At 41.9% G+C, this 11039-nt stretch overlaps 1 pseudogene; it reads right to left on the bottom strand.

Annotated features, from left to right (window-relative positions):
* Positions 1–4578: 4578 nt before the first annotated feature.
* On the bottom strand, positions 4579–8002 carry LOC146671424 (histone H1 pseudogene; annotated as a pseudogene).
* Between the last annotated feature and the right edge of the window lie 3037 nt (positions 8003–11039).

Below are 11039 nucleotides of genomic sequence, written 5' to 3'. Positions count from 1 at the left end.
CAGGAGCTGGTTCAGTGAGAGACTGAGATTACCGAAAAGCACCACTGAACGACACAGGAAATCATTCCTGCCTGTGGCCATCTCCCTGTACAACGCATCCACTTAAAACACTGTTTGCTGCTACAACTACACATGTTTCTTTTCCAAATATTTATTTATAAGTGACTTATGTATGTATGTATGTATATATATGTATATATTGTACTATTCTTAGTTAGCGTATTGTCTGTCTTGTCTTAATGTTGGTTTAAAATGGAGCACTGTAACAAAAAATAATTTCCCCCAGGGATCAATAAAGTATTCTGATTCTGATTCTGATTCTGATTCTTTCCCTGCAGGCTGTCTAATCCAAGCTGTCTGATAGCTGCCCAGAGAATAAGAGACCTGACAGGTGATTGTCAGACTTTGACCTGGCTGCGCAATCACAGAGGCTGGCTGTGTCAGCTGCTCACACTTCATACCTGTGGATAAAACATCAGTGCAATTGTAAAAAATAATAACAATATTCTCCAATCATACTGTTAGTATTTCTGGCTCAGTTCCTCTGACTCACAGGCCCAACCAGCCAACAGAAGCAGCACAAAGAACATTTTGGTACCGAAGTTGGTCTGATGGGAGCTCCTGCTCTCCTGTTGGAACTCACAGCATCATATCAGGTATTTATAAGAGTCTGTGAGGAAGTTTACTTTGCATAAACATTGACACTGAAAGACAACAAAGGAACTATGGATTACACCCTCACTTACAGCTAGACTGGAAATTGTTGTGAAAACATTTCATATATAAGCAAGCAGATTATGTTATTATTTCTTCGAGCGTGTTAATAACTGTACTTCGTTTCTGTACATTTGAAATGTAGAAAGCATTTTTGACTTAGTTTACATGTGATTTGTTTTTGTTTATTTCCTTTTTTAAAAGAAAGTTAAATTTTATTTTATTTTTTTACAGAACCAGTCTAAAATCATTATTTGTCTGAGGGTTGTACCTCCGCTTGTTTAATGGTTTCACCAGTGCTGAGGGCCTGAGGAGTTTTTGTACAGCTCTACTAATGGTTTGTGTGACTGTGACTCTCTGGCACAGTAATACACAGCAGTGTCTTCAGGCTGCATATTTTGTCCATTTAAAGTCACTGCCTTGCTTGAAGTGTCTAAATCAATGCTAAACTTGTTCTTTAATGAATCTTTGTAAAATGAATCTCCAGTATATTTCATTCCAATCCACTCCAGTCCTTTCCCTGCAGGCTGTCTGATCCAAGCTGTCCTCCAGCTGCCCAGAGAATAAGAGACCTGACAGGTGATGGTCAGACGCTGACCTGGCTGCACAATCACAGAGGCTGGCTGTGTCAGCTGCTCACTCTTCACACCTGTGGAAAAAACATGTTTTATGTAACAGCAACAGTCAGCATGCTGTGATCATCCTGTCAGTGTTTTTTTCCAGTGAGACTCACAGGATCCAGCAGCCAGCAGGAGCAGCAGAGCCACAGAGAACATTTTGGTACTCAGGATAATCTGATGGGAACCTTTCTTCTTCTGCTTTAACTGACACCATGATTTCAAGTCTTTATAGTTAACTGTCAGGAAGTTTGCTTTGCATATAGATGGATGCTGACAGATTATAAGATAAGATAACCTTTATTAGTCCCACACGTAGGAAATGTGTTATATTTGGCTATAAGAGATCACACTGCGGCAATCAGTATCTACAATTTAAAAAAAAACTAATTAAAATAACAATATTATTTAAAACACAAATATAAAGTTTGATGTTGTTAGGTTTGTAGCTTGAACCCATCCGCTGGAACGTTGAAGACAATATAATTACACTGCTAAGCAAGACACAAATAGGCAAAGTTCTTCATGTTACTCGTGCACGGGAGAGAACCAGACAGAGCGCCGTTCCTTCGCTTGACCCCAGTAGCTCTCGTCCGTTCTCCCATACACTGTCCTTTTATTGAGGTTACATGAATATGCATAGGTTCATTAACATACGACGTCTACATACAAACAAAGAGTACCTTGCCTGTGTGTGTGTGTGTGTGTGTGTGTGTGTGTGTGTGTGTGTGTGTGTGTGTGGGGGGACTGCTGATCAAAGGGTCAAACATTCTTGGTCAGGAAGAGGGTAGCCTCCCCCTCACCCTAGATGGTTCATCCTAGATAACACGGTGAGGAAGTCCTGCAGTTCATCTAAACAAAGAGCACTTAGACTAGAACAGACGCAACTACGTTAATCCTACCATAAAACAATAAGACACGGTATGACCTCTCATGCTCCCAAAGTGCTGTCTAATACACACAAAGTTTGCAGACTATCAAGGATCAAAACCTCTACCAATCTACAACTAATTACAAAACTCTAAGCATATATAAGTAAATATTTCTAAGCATAAATGACAATCAACAATACAAATCTAACATTTCCCCCCTTTTTGACCTTTATGCCTGAAAAGTTCCCAGGTATGAATACGTCATGTCTGACAGTTTCAATGCAAACCTTTTTATACTCAGCATATGTCAAATCACCCTAAATTACTGAAAGGTACACAGTTTAATAAATGTATTAGCAGTTACCCCATTCATTGAGCTCATCTCATGGCAAACTGCATCTTACGAGCAACCAAAGAAATTGTTAATTTAATAGTGAAACTAAAAAAGTAACATTTTTAAAAACATCTCAACTTGGTGGTGCTTCCTCCGGGTGTGCACATCACATGTCTTTCTGCAGAGTGGTTTAAGCTCTGCAGGGCGTCATGAATGTCTCTTCCAGTTGTTTCCATCACTGTCCATAGGACCAGAGTCCAAATGTATGTAGAATAGACATTCAAACATACTAGTTGGTTTTGTGGTTCGTCAACATGGGTCTCAGCTATTTCCAAGCTGCAGACCTCTCAGCACTCTAGTTTTATGGCCTCTTACCAGCCCCCATCACCTGACTTCAGACCTTCGTCTTGTGAGGGGGATATTTATGACTCCTTAATTGTCCACGCTCTGCAGAAAAAGCTCTCTGTGGAAAGGGTGCTGGGTTCCGTCATCTTACTGCTGTTATGATCCCAGCAGCCTTCAGAGTGTCATCGTATGCACAGTATAGTGGCACAGCATTAGGTGATGTTCATAGGAAACTGCTGTCATCACCACCATAGCTTCTGGTTCCTGTGCTTTCACAGAATCATGATGTCATCCTCGAACTCCTTCTGCGCTGTCGATGGAGCTTGGCACGCTCCCCTCATCCCACGAGTTTTCATGTTCCAACGCTGCTGAAGGTTTAAGGCAGAGCACGTCGTACACCTTAGTCGTCTTCCTCAGCGTCAATATTGAATCTTTCATTTTATTTAAAATCTTGCTGTGGGAAGTCTCCTCTTGATTTCCTGGAAGCTTAGTAGCACAGCTCTCTGTGTGATGTCTGCTGTGCTGAAGATGATCTCTGATCCTCCTGAAGCCTCTCTCCCATCTTGTGGACGATCCTCTCCTCTATTTTGCAGGCAGTTTCATGGTCCTTGCTGTGGCTCCAAGGTCTGATTTCATGATGGGCCCCAATCAGCTTGATCTTTGACCTCAACCACTGCCTGGTCCTGTCAGCTATGCGCTTCTCACTGGGCCTCTGAAGATTTCTCAGGAGATTACTGCTGCACCTGTATTTCCTTGCTAGGAAGACAAACTATTTGGAGAGTATGTCAACAATCATCAAACCACATTCTTTAGTTCAGTGAACTTCACTTATAGGCCATCAAAGCCTCATCTGAACATGGGTGCACCACTTGCATAGGTTTAATATTTGTAAATAAAACAGCTAATCACACAAATCACTGCAACAATAATAAAAAACATTGTTTAATGTTAATCCTTGGACCCCTCCTCTTGACGCATGGACACACCCATGCGTCAACTCACCAAACCTGGATTCCAGTCTTAAAGAAAAAGATTAGCTAGATCATATCCCAGGCAACATCAGGGCATCTCCTCCCCTGGAGCAGCACCACCCTGGACCTATAATCCTGCAATGAAAATGTTAGTGTGCTTTGCATATTAAGTTTGCTTAACACCTGGCTCTCCCAGGAGCCTGCATACACACCATCATGGCCTGGAAAACAAAATCTGGAAGTAAAATCAAACTTCATACCTGTAAACAATTGTATCATAAGGACAAGAAGCATTCAACATCAGCAAGACAAGTGTCATGTGCAGGTTTTCTCAAATCAGTAAACTACAATTATTTTCATAAGTCGCCTCAGACATGGATCATCCCATGTACTCAGGCAACATTAATGTAATCGGTGACTGCTCTTAAGCAAAGTCACTCCACTTATATATTACTATGGGCTCAAAAGTGGCCAGCTAATGAGCCCATATCAAACTATCCCAGAAACACTGTATCTCTTATTTGTTTTACTCATGTCACTTGTCCGTTTCAGCTGAATCTTCCACAGCATTCTCAAAGAAACTAACATTAGCAACACACATTGACTGTAGTCAGACAGAGGTCAGACACAGGTCAACAGGTTCCAGAGGTGCCATAAAAACACCATAAAGTCAACCCTAGCTGTGGAAAGAAGTAACACCAGTTCTCAACACAGGAAATTTCACACAGGTTATTCACATTATCAAAGTAACCTTCACATTTTCCCATCAACACAATGCAACAGCATCACCACTCATAACCTGTAAACACAGTTTTCCTCACACATAAACCCAGAAATCCTGTAGTAGGAAAAAACATCAACCAGTTGTCCTGGTATAAATCGCATCATCAATTCACATGAAGAACTGGCATGCTGTAAGAAAAGAAAATGCAAATATTAGCGCTTGCGCAGGCGTATGCATACTTTGTCACAGATATCTCTGTGAGCAACTCAAGCCTATGAATAACACACCTGATAAATGCACAGACACAGAAAATGGCATTTAAAAGGTTAAATCATCATGCAACCTCGAGTGTTGCTGTCATCTCTCTGCTCCTGTAAAAGGAAACACATGGGTTCATCTGCACCTTTGTCAGGTGGGGGTTAGCTTCACACAATCATGTTCAGTCAGTCAGTCAGATATTTTAAAATTCTTACTCATTCACTCAGTGGTTCCTTCTTTTGCTAATTGTGGAAATTATCATCGCATTCGTTTCCACGCTCAGCAAAACGACGTTATTTCAAAAGGAAAAATAATTTAGACTGGATTTCCTCGTTGAATCCTTTTTGGGGGGGACTCTCATTTCCTAATTGTCCCAAATAAGTGGCTTTCTCCTGAACCCATTTTAAATGTGGAGAAACTCACTTGCAACAATTTTCTTGACGACGTGTAACGCTTTTAATTCCCGACTTGCAGATCTGCTCAAAGAAAAGAAATTCACAAGCAAAAATCAGTGCTTGTTCAAAAATGAAAAATAAAAAATAACAGAGATTATCAAACCAAACTCTCAGTGCACTGTGAAAGTATCAAAATAAAAAGGCCTTGTTAAGTCATGACACAAGCTCCTCATCTCAGGAGGGTAAATCATACCATTAGCATGGTTTATCATACCATCATACTAATCGGCAGGCTCAACTTCACAACAAAAGAAAAATCATCAGCTAGATTCACTCCAAATCAACCATCAGCTGCACAACACACAACATAACCCTAATGTCATATTAGCTATGAGTTTAATCACCCGGTCTGTGCTCTTCACTCATTTAAGCCACAGATCTATTTTATTCAATTTTTCCTTTTTCCCTTCATCATAAAACATGTGACATGCTGTCATGCACTTCACAAAACAGTCTGTTCTGACGTATTCAGAGTTGTGTATCTAAATACAGGATTCACTCGCACATCAAAGCAGGAAACTCAGTGTTTTAGAGTCTCTACTCAACACACAACAAACTCCAACACATCTCATTCACTCGTGCTAGAATTCAATCACCTTTCATTAATCTAAAACCGATCAACTAATTTGCATATCAGCTATTAACCCACTAAGTTGACAGGACGACAGAAAAGCATGTTCAAAATAGTATCACAAAAGACAATTTCCCTCATACAGTAAATTACTTATGCTGCCTCAATCAAGCAGGAAGCTTCTCCCAATTTACCATTTTAACACTAAATTTATTGTCTGATCACTGGTTGGTCAAACCAGGATTTTTTTTTTTTTTTTCCCACAAAAGTTAAATTGTTGTCCTGCAACTTGTAGAGTCAATTTTTTTCTTTAGGATAAATTCAGTATTTGATAACAAATGTCTGCTAAATTGACACTATTGTAACACTGATGAAAGATAACAAGCTAATTTTCATTGCATGGGTTTGTGTTATTAGGCAGGTCTAATGCATGTCTGTGGAGCTGCATCTCCAGCAGAGCATGTTCTTAAAGCTGCCTTTCCTACACATTTCTCTGCTATTATTTAATCATTTCTTAACTAATGTGCTATGAGTCTTCATGAGTCATTTTGTGTTTGGAATTGTTAGTAGGGTTAATGCATGTTCTGCTTGTGTGTGTGTGATTTTGTATATGTTTCTATTTTCGCAATGTTTCAGACTCCGTCTCAATTTTCCAACTTAAGCAGTCAGTTTTCTTTTCCCCAGGTTTGCTAACCCAAATTTTGATTTCCCACATTAAATAATTCCTATGTGTTCTCACCTAGTCTTCTCACTCTGTTGTCCTCTCACTCTTTTGTCCTCTCCCACTTCAACAGTCCCGGCAGTTCTCCTTCAGCTTTGTCCTGTCTAGTAGCTGAAGTGCTGCTGCTGCCTTCTTGGGCGACTTCTTAGCAGCTGCTGCCGATTTCTTGGCTTTGGCCGCGGCGGGCTTCTTGGCTTTGCTCTCAGTAGCCTTGTTCATCTTGAAGGATCCGGAGGTCCTGGTGCCCTTGGTCTGCACCAGAGTGCCCTTCGCCACCAGGCTCTTGATGGCGGTCTTGACACGGGCCTTGTTCTTGTCCACATCGTAGCCTCCGGCAGCCAGAGCCTTCTTGAGAGCGGCCACAGACAGGCCGTTGCGCTCCTTGGAAGCGGCCACGGCTTTCACAATCAGCTCGCCCACGCTGAGGCCGACCTTCTTGGGCTTGGAAGTCATCGTCTTCTTCTTCTTGGCCTGAACCTCGGCGCAGGGCGTGTTTATGATGGAGCCTTTCCCACCACAGCGCTGGCACGTTGAACGCATCATGAAGGGTCCATTTCTTTCATGTCGCTAGCCGCATGTGGCTTGCCCGAGTCACTCAGTCCTTTTTGAGCATTTCAACATGCTGCCGCCGCAGACCCTGGCCTCAGATCCAGCAAGTTTAGCGCGCTGATCTCCAAAAAAGTCCCGAAGGCCAGAAAGACGTCAAATAAGTGTCTCGTGCTGAGAACTCAAACAAAAACTCCTCTTCACGCTGCCATCTTGCTTGCCCCTCCGTGAAATTCAACCAATCAGACAGGAAGATGGGTTTGCTTTCTTCTTCTGCTGCTGTTTATCCACATTGCTGCTGCTTTGCTGGGACTTTTTGTGCTCAGGACTTGCTGCTGTCTCTTTATCATGGAGCTGCATTCCTTATCTTCAGGGAGGAGTGAGCTCGCTTGTGAGGTTGAGAAACACATGGCACTGTAAATAAGTCAGCCAGAAACTTGGCCTGCATGTTTCCAATGATGTTAAACTATAACTTTCTTCCGACCGCTGCATGTGGAAAATTGATTCAGGTCTGCTTTTCACCTGAAAGTGACAAACTAAGACATTTCATTATTATCATCACTGCTTAATCAACACACATCTCTCTCTGTGTGTGTTTTTGTGAACAGTCTTTTCTTAAAAGCAGAAAATGAAATTGTAGTTGTTTTTGGCTGATCAACACAAAACCTTTTTCCTATGATTTTTCTTTTTCACTCTTTTTTTTTTCGTTACAATAGCTGGTGACCTGCAAAATCACCGCTCTCACTCACAATCAAAGGCAATTACTTTTACACAGCGCACAAAAACACTGTGATGTCAGACACATTCACACTCACTTTTTCATCTGCATAAATAAACCATATGGCTGGAGATATGTGCCATGGTGATCCATACGCATGATCACCAGTTTATTTAATTATTTTTAATCCAACAAAACAAATAAACAAAAACATGATGCTGATGCTACACACACACACACGAGTCAAGGTGCAGAAAAACTGCTCATGGAAACGCTGCACACTCTCTGTTTCCCTCTCTTTGAGTAGTTCTCAGACAGCTCTTGATCTGATAATGTGTAGCTTGCTCATCAGCTCAAAAAACAAAAACAAAACTGCAACGCGACATCACACAGTAGTTGCATGCTCTGCCCACAGTGGCAAAGTCTTACACTTACATATTCAACACAGCTTCTCCATCATGTATTTTTAGATGTTTCATACAGGGTTGAGCATATTAGTTGTTTTCACAGATGTGCTCTATATCTCAACAATGGCTCATAACAAGACGACAGTCTTCCACACAGGTCAAGTGCCTCTATGCACTTCATGAGTTTAAATATTTACCTATATCACTTCTCCTCACATGTCATTGTACTGAATTTAAGCAACCACAAGTTTAATGTAGGTTACTTTTAACAACTATCCACCTCAATGGTTTGGCACACAGGCTGTTAACATTTTGTGTCAGGAAGGGGTGGGGGGAAAGCCACCCACCAGAGCACAGCTGCTGATGTGGGCTGGCCTTTTCCACACACTCTTCAAGGCTGGTGTGTTTTCTGAAAACTTCTAACATTTGAATCTCTTCCATTTATAAGCCTGCGATTAACCGCACGGCTCAGGTCCGCGTGAAACCCGCGCGACCGCATTCACGTGCACCCACGCAGCTGTGGAGCCTTCGCTCTCTCTCTTTTATACATAAATACTTTGTGCTGCCAGGAGCAAAGTCCAGCACAAACGTCTTTCTCCCTCTAACTCACTCTTGGTTGCTTAGAAACCCATGATAACAACAACAGTCGGTGTTACAGACCACGTGTTCTGCTCCGCACACACTCACACAACAACAACAACAAAAACGACGACGACGACAACAATGACAACAACACAAAATAGGCCTACTCCGGACTCACACCGGACCGCTCGGGACCCTGACCCAGTTGTGGGACGCTCACCCACTCGCGCGACAAAACCCAATGAAGGGACGCTCGGGACACACACCCAGGGCGATTTCAAAACCGGACACTCACCGGACGCTTGGGACCCTTGGGCGATTTAACCAAAACTTCTTTTTCGGGACACTAACCCAGTTATCGCTCCACAAAGCAGCGAACTTCTCAACGCCTCACAAAATGGCGGAGACTGCACAACGACACGGTTATAGAGTCGGCCTCTTTAAACTTACTTGGCGTTGCTTAGCGTGTAATATCAGCCTGAATCCCGCCGATCGCCATTCATCGAGGAGAAAGACAGACAGCGAATCCACAGGAACTTCCTGGCTGACGTCAGTCTTTCAGCGTGCCTCCCCCCCCTCGGTGAATGCGATCCCAGGGATCCGGCATCGAAGGACCAATTAATGTTAGGTTTGTAGCTTGAACCCATCCGCTGGAACGTTGAAGACAATATAATTACACTGCTAAGCAAGACACAAATAGGCAAAGTTCTTCATGTTACTCGTGCACGGGAGAGAACCAGACAGAGCGCCGTTCCTTCGCTTGACCCCAGTAGCTCTCGTCCGTTCTCCCATACACTGTCCTTTTATTGAGGTTACATGAATATGCATAGGTTCATTAACATACGACGTCTACATACAAACAAAGAGTACCTTGCCTGTGTGTGTGTGTGTGTGTGTGTGTGTGTGTGTGTGTGTGTGTGTGTGTGTGTGTGGGGGGACTGCTGATCAAAGGGTCAAACATTCTTGGTCAGGAAGAGGGTAGCCTCCCCCTCACCCTAGATGGTTCATCCTAGATAACACGGTGAGGAAGTCCTGCAGTTCATCTAAACAAAGAGCACTTAGACTAGAACAGACGCAACTACGTTAATCCTACCATAAAACAATAAGACACGGTATGACCTCTCATGCTCCCAAAGTGCTGTCTAATACACACAAAGTTTGCAGACTATCAAGGATCAAAACCTCTACCAATCTACAACTAATTACAAAACTCTAAGCATATATAAGTAAATATTTCTAAGCATAAATGACAATCAACAATACAAATCTAACAGATGTGTTTTTCATTCAAAAATAATTTTACAAAAACAATCTCCCAGTGAAGCAGCTTTATTGAATCTTTGACTATGTTGATGACTTAAATGTAATCTCTCTAATTTATGTGAAAAAATTGTTTTTCTCACTCCTGTGACACTGTGAGTCTCAAGCAGTGTTGGTCAAGTTACTTGAAAAAGTAATCAGTAACTAATTACTGATTAGTTCCCCCAAAAAGTAATCCCGTTACTTTGCTGATTACTTATTTTCAAAAGTAATTAATTTACTTTTTAAAAACACTTTTTTTTTTTTTTTTTTTTTGCCTGTCCCGTTTGGCTCTTTTGCCATCAGAATTGTTGTCTAAAGGCAAAGAAAGATGCCCAACGGATTTACTTTACCAAATTGACCATCCCAGCCTTGCCGTAATGGTCCATTTGATTCACCTTTTATTGTTTATTTTATTTTCACTTGCTGAATACGGGACAGACTTGACTGGAGGAAAGAAGGGGAGAAAGAAAGAGGGAAAGAGAAACAGCTGAGAAGAGGGACGGGGGAGAAGGGCAAAAAACAAAAACCAACAGAATGAGCAGAAAAAAAAAAGAAAAAAAATGCATATATCGATCACCTGGATCACCTGTTGAGAAAGAAAAAAGAGAACAAGCAGAAGAAAACAAGAGTAATATAATAAACAACATCACAATGATATATGGGAATATGACAGTAAATACTAAATATTAAACATTATTGTGCAGCACATAAGATCAACAGAACACAGTGTGCTTTGAAGTAGGAGCCAAAAAGGGTGTAGTTTGTGGGTGTGATCACCCGTGTGTACACCTGTGAGCATGGACGCGCTTGTTTTTAAAAGGTTCCTTCATGTAATGATCTGCTAAAGGGTGTGGGGGGGCCACAGCCCCGTCCTCCAGGGCATGAAGCAGGTATGGAGGAGA

Source organism: Rhamphochromis longiceps, linkage group LG4 (genome assembly GCF_057381845.1).
Source record: "Rhamphochromis longiceps isolate RC_006_pf linkage group LG4, R_longiceps_female_GT1.1, whole genome shotgun sequence".
NCBI classification, from domain to species: Eukaryota; Metazoa; Chordata; class Actinopteri; order Cichliformes; family Cichlidae; genus Rhamphochromis; species Rhamphochromis longiceps.
The sequence above is the reverse complement of the archived record's forward strand: the minus strand, read 5'-3'. Positions and strand labels throughout refer to the sequence as shown.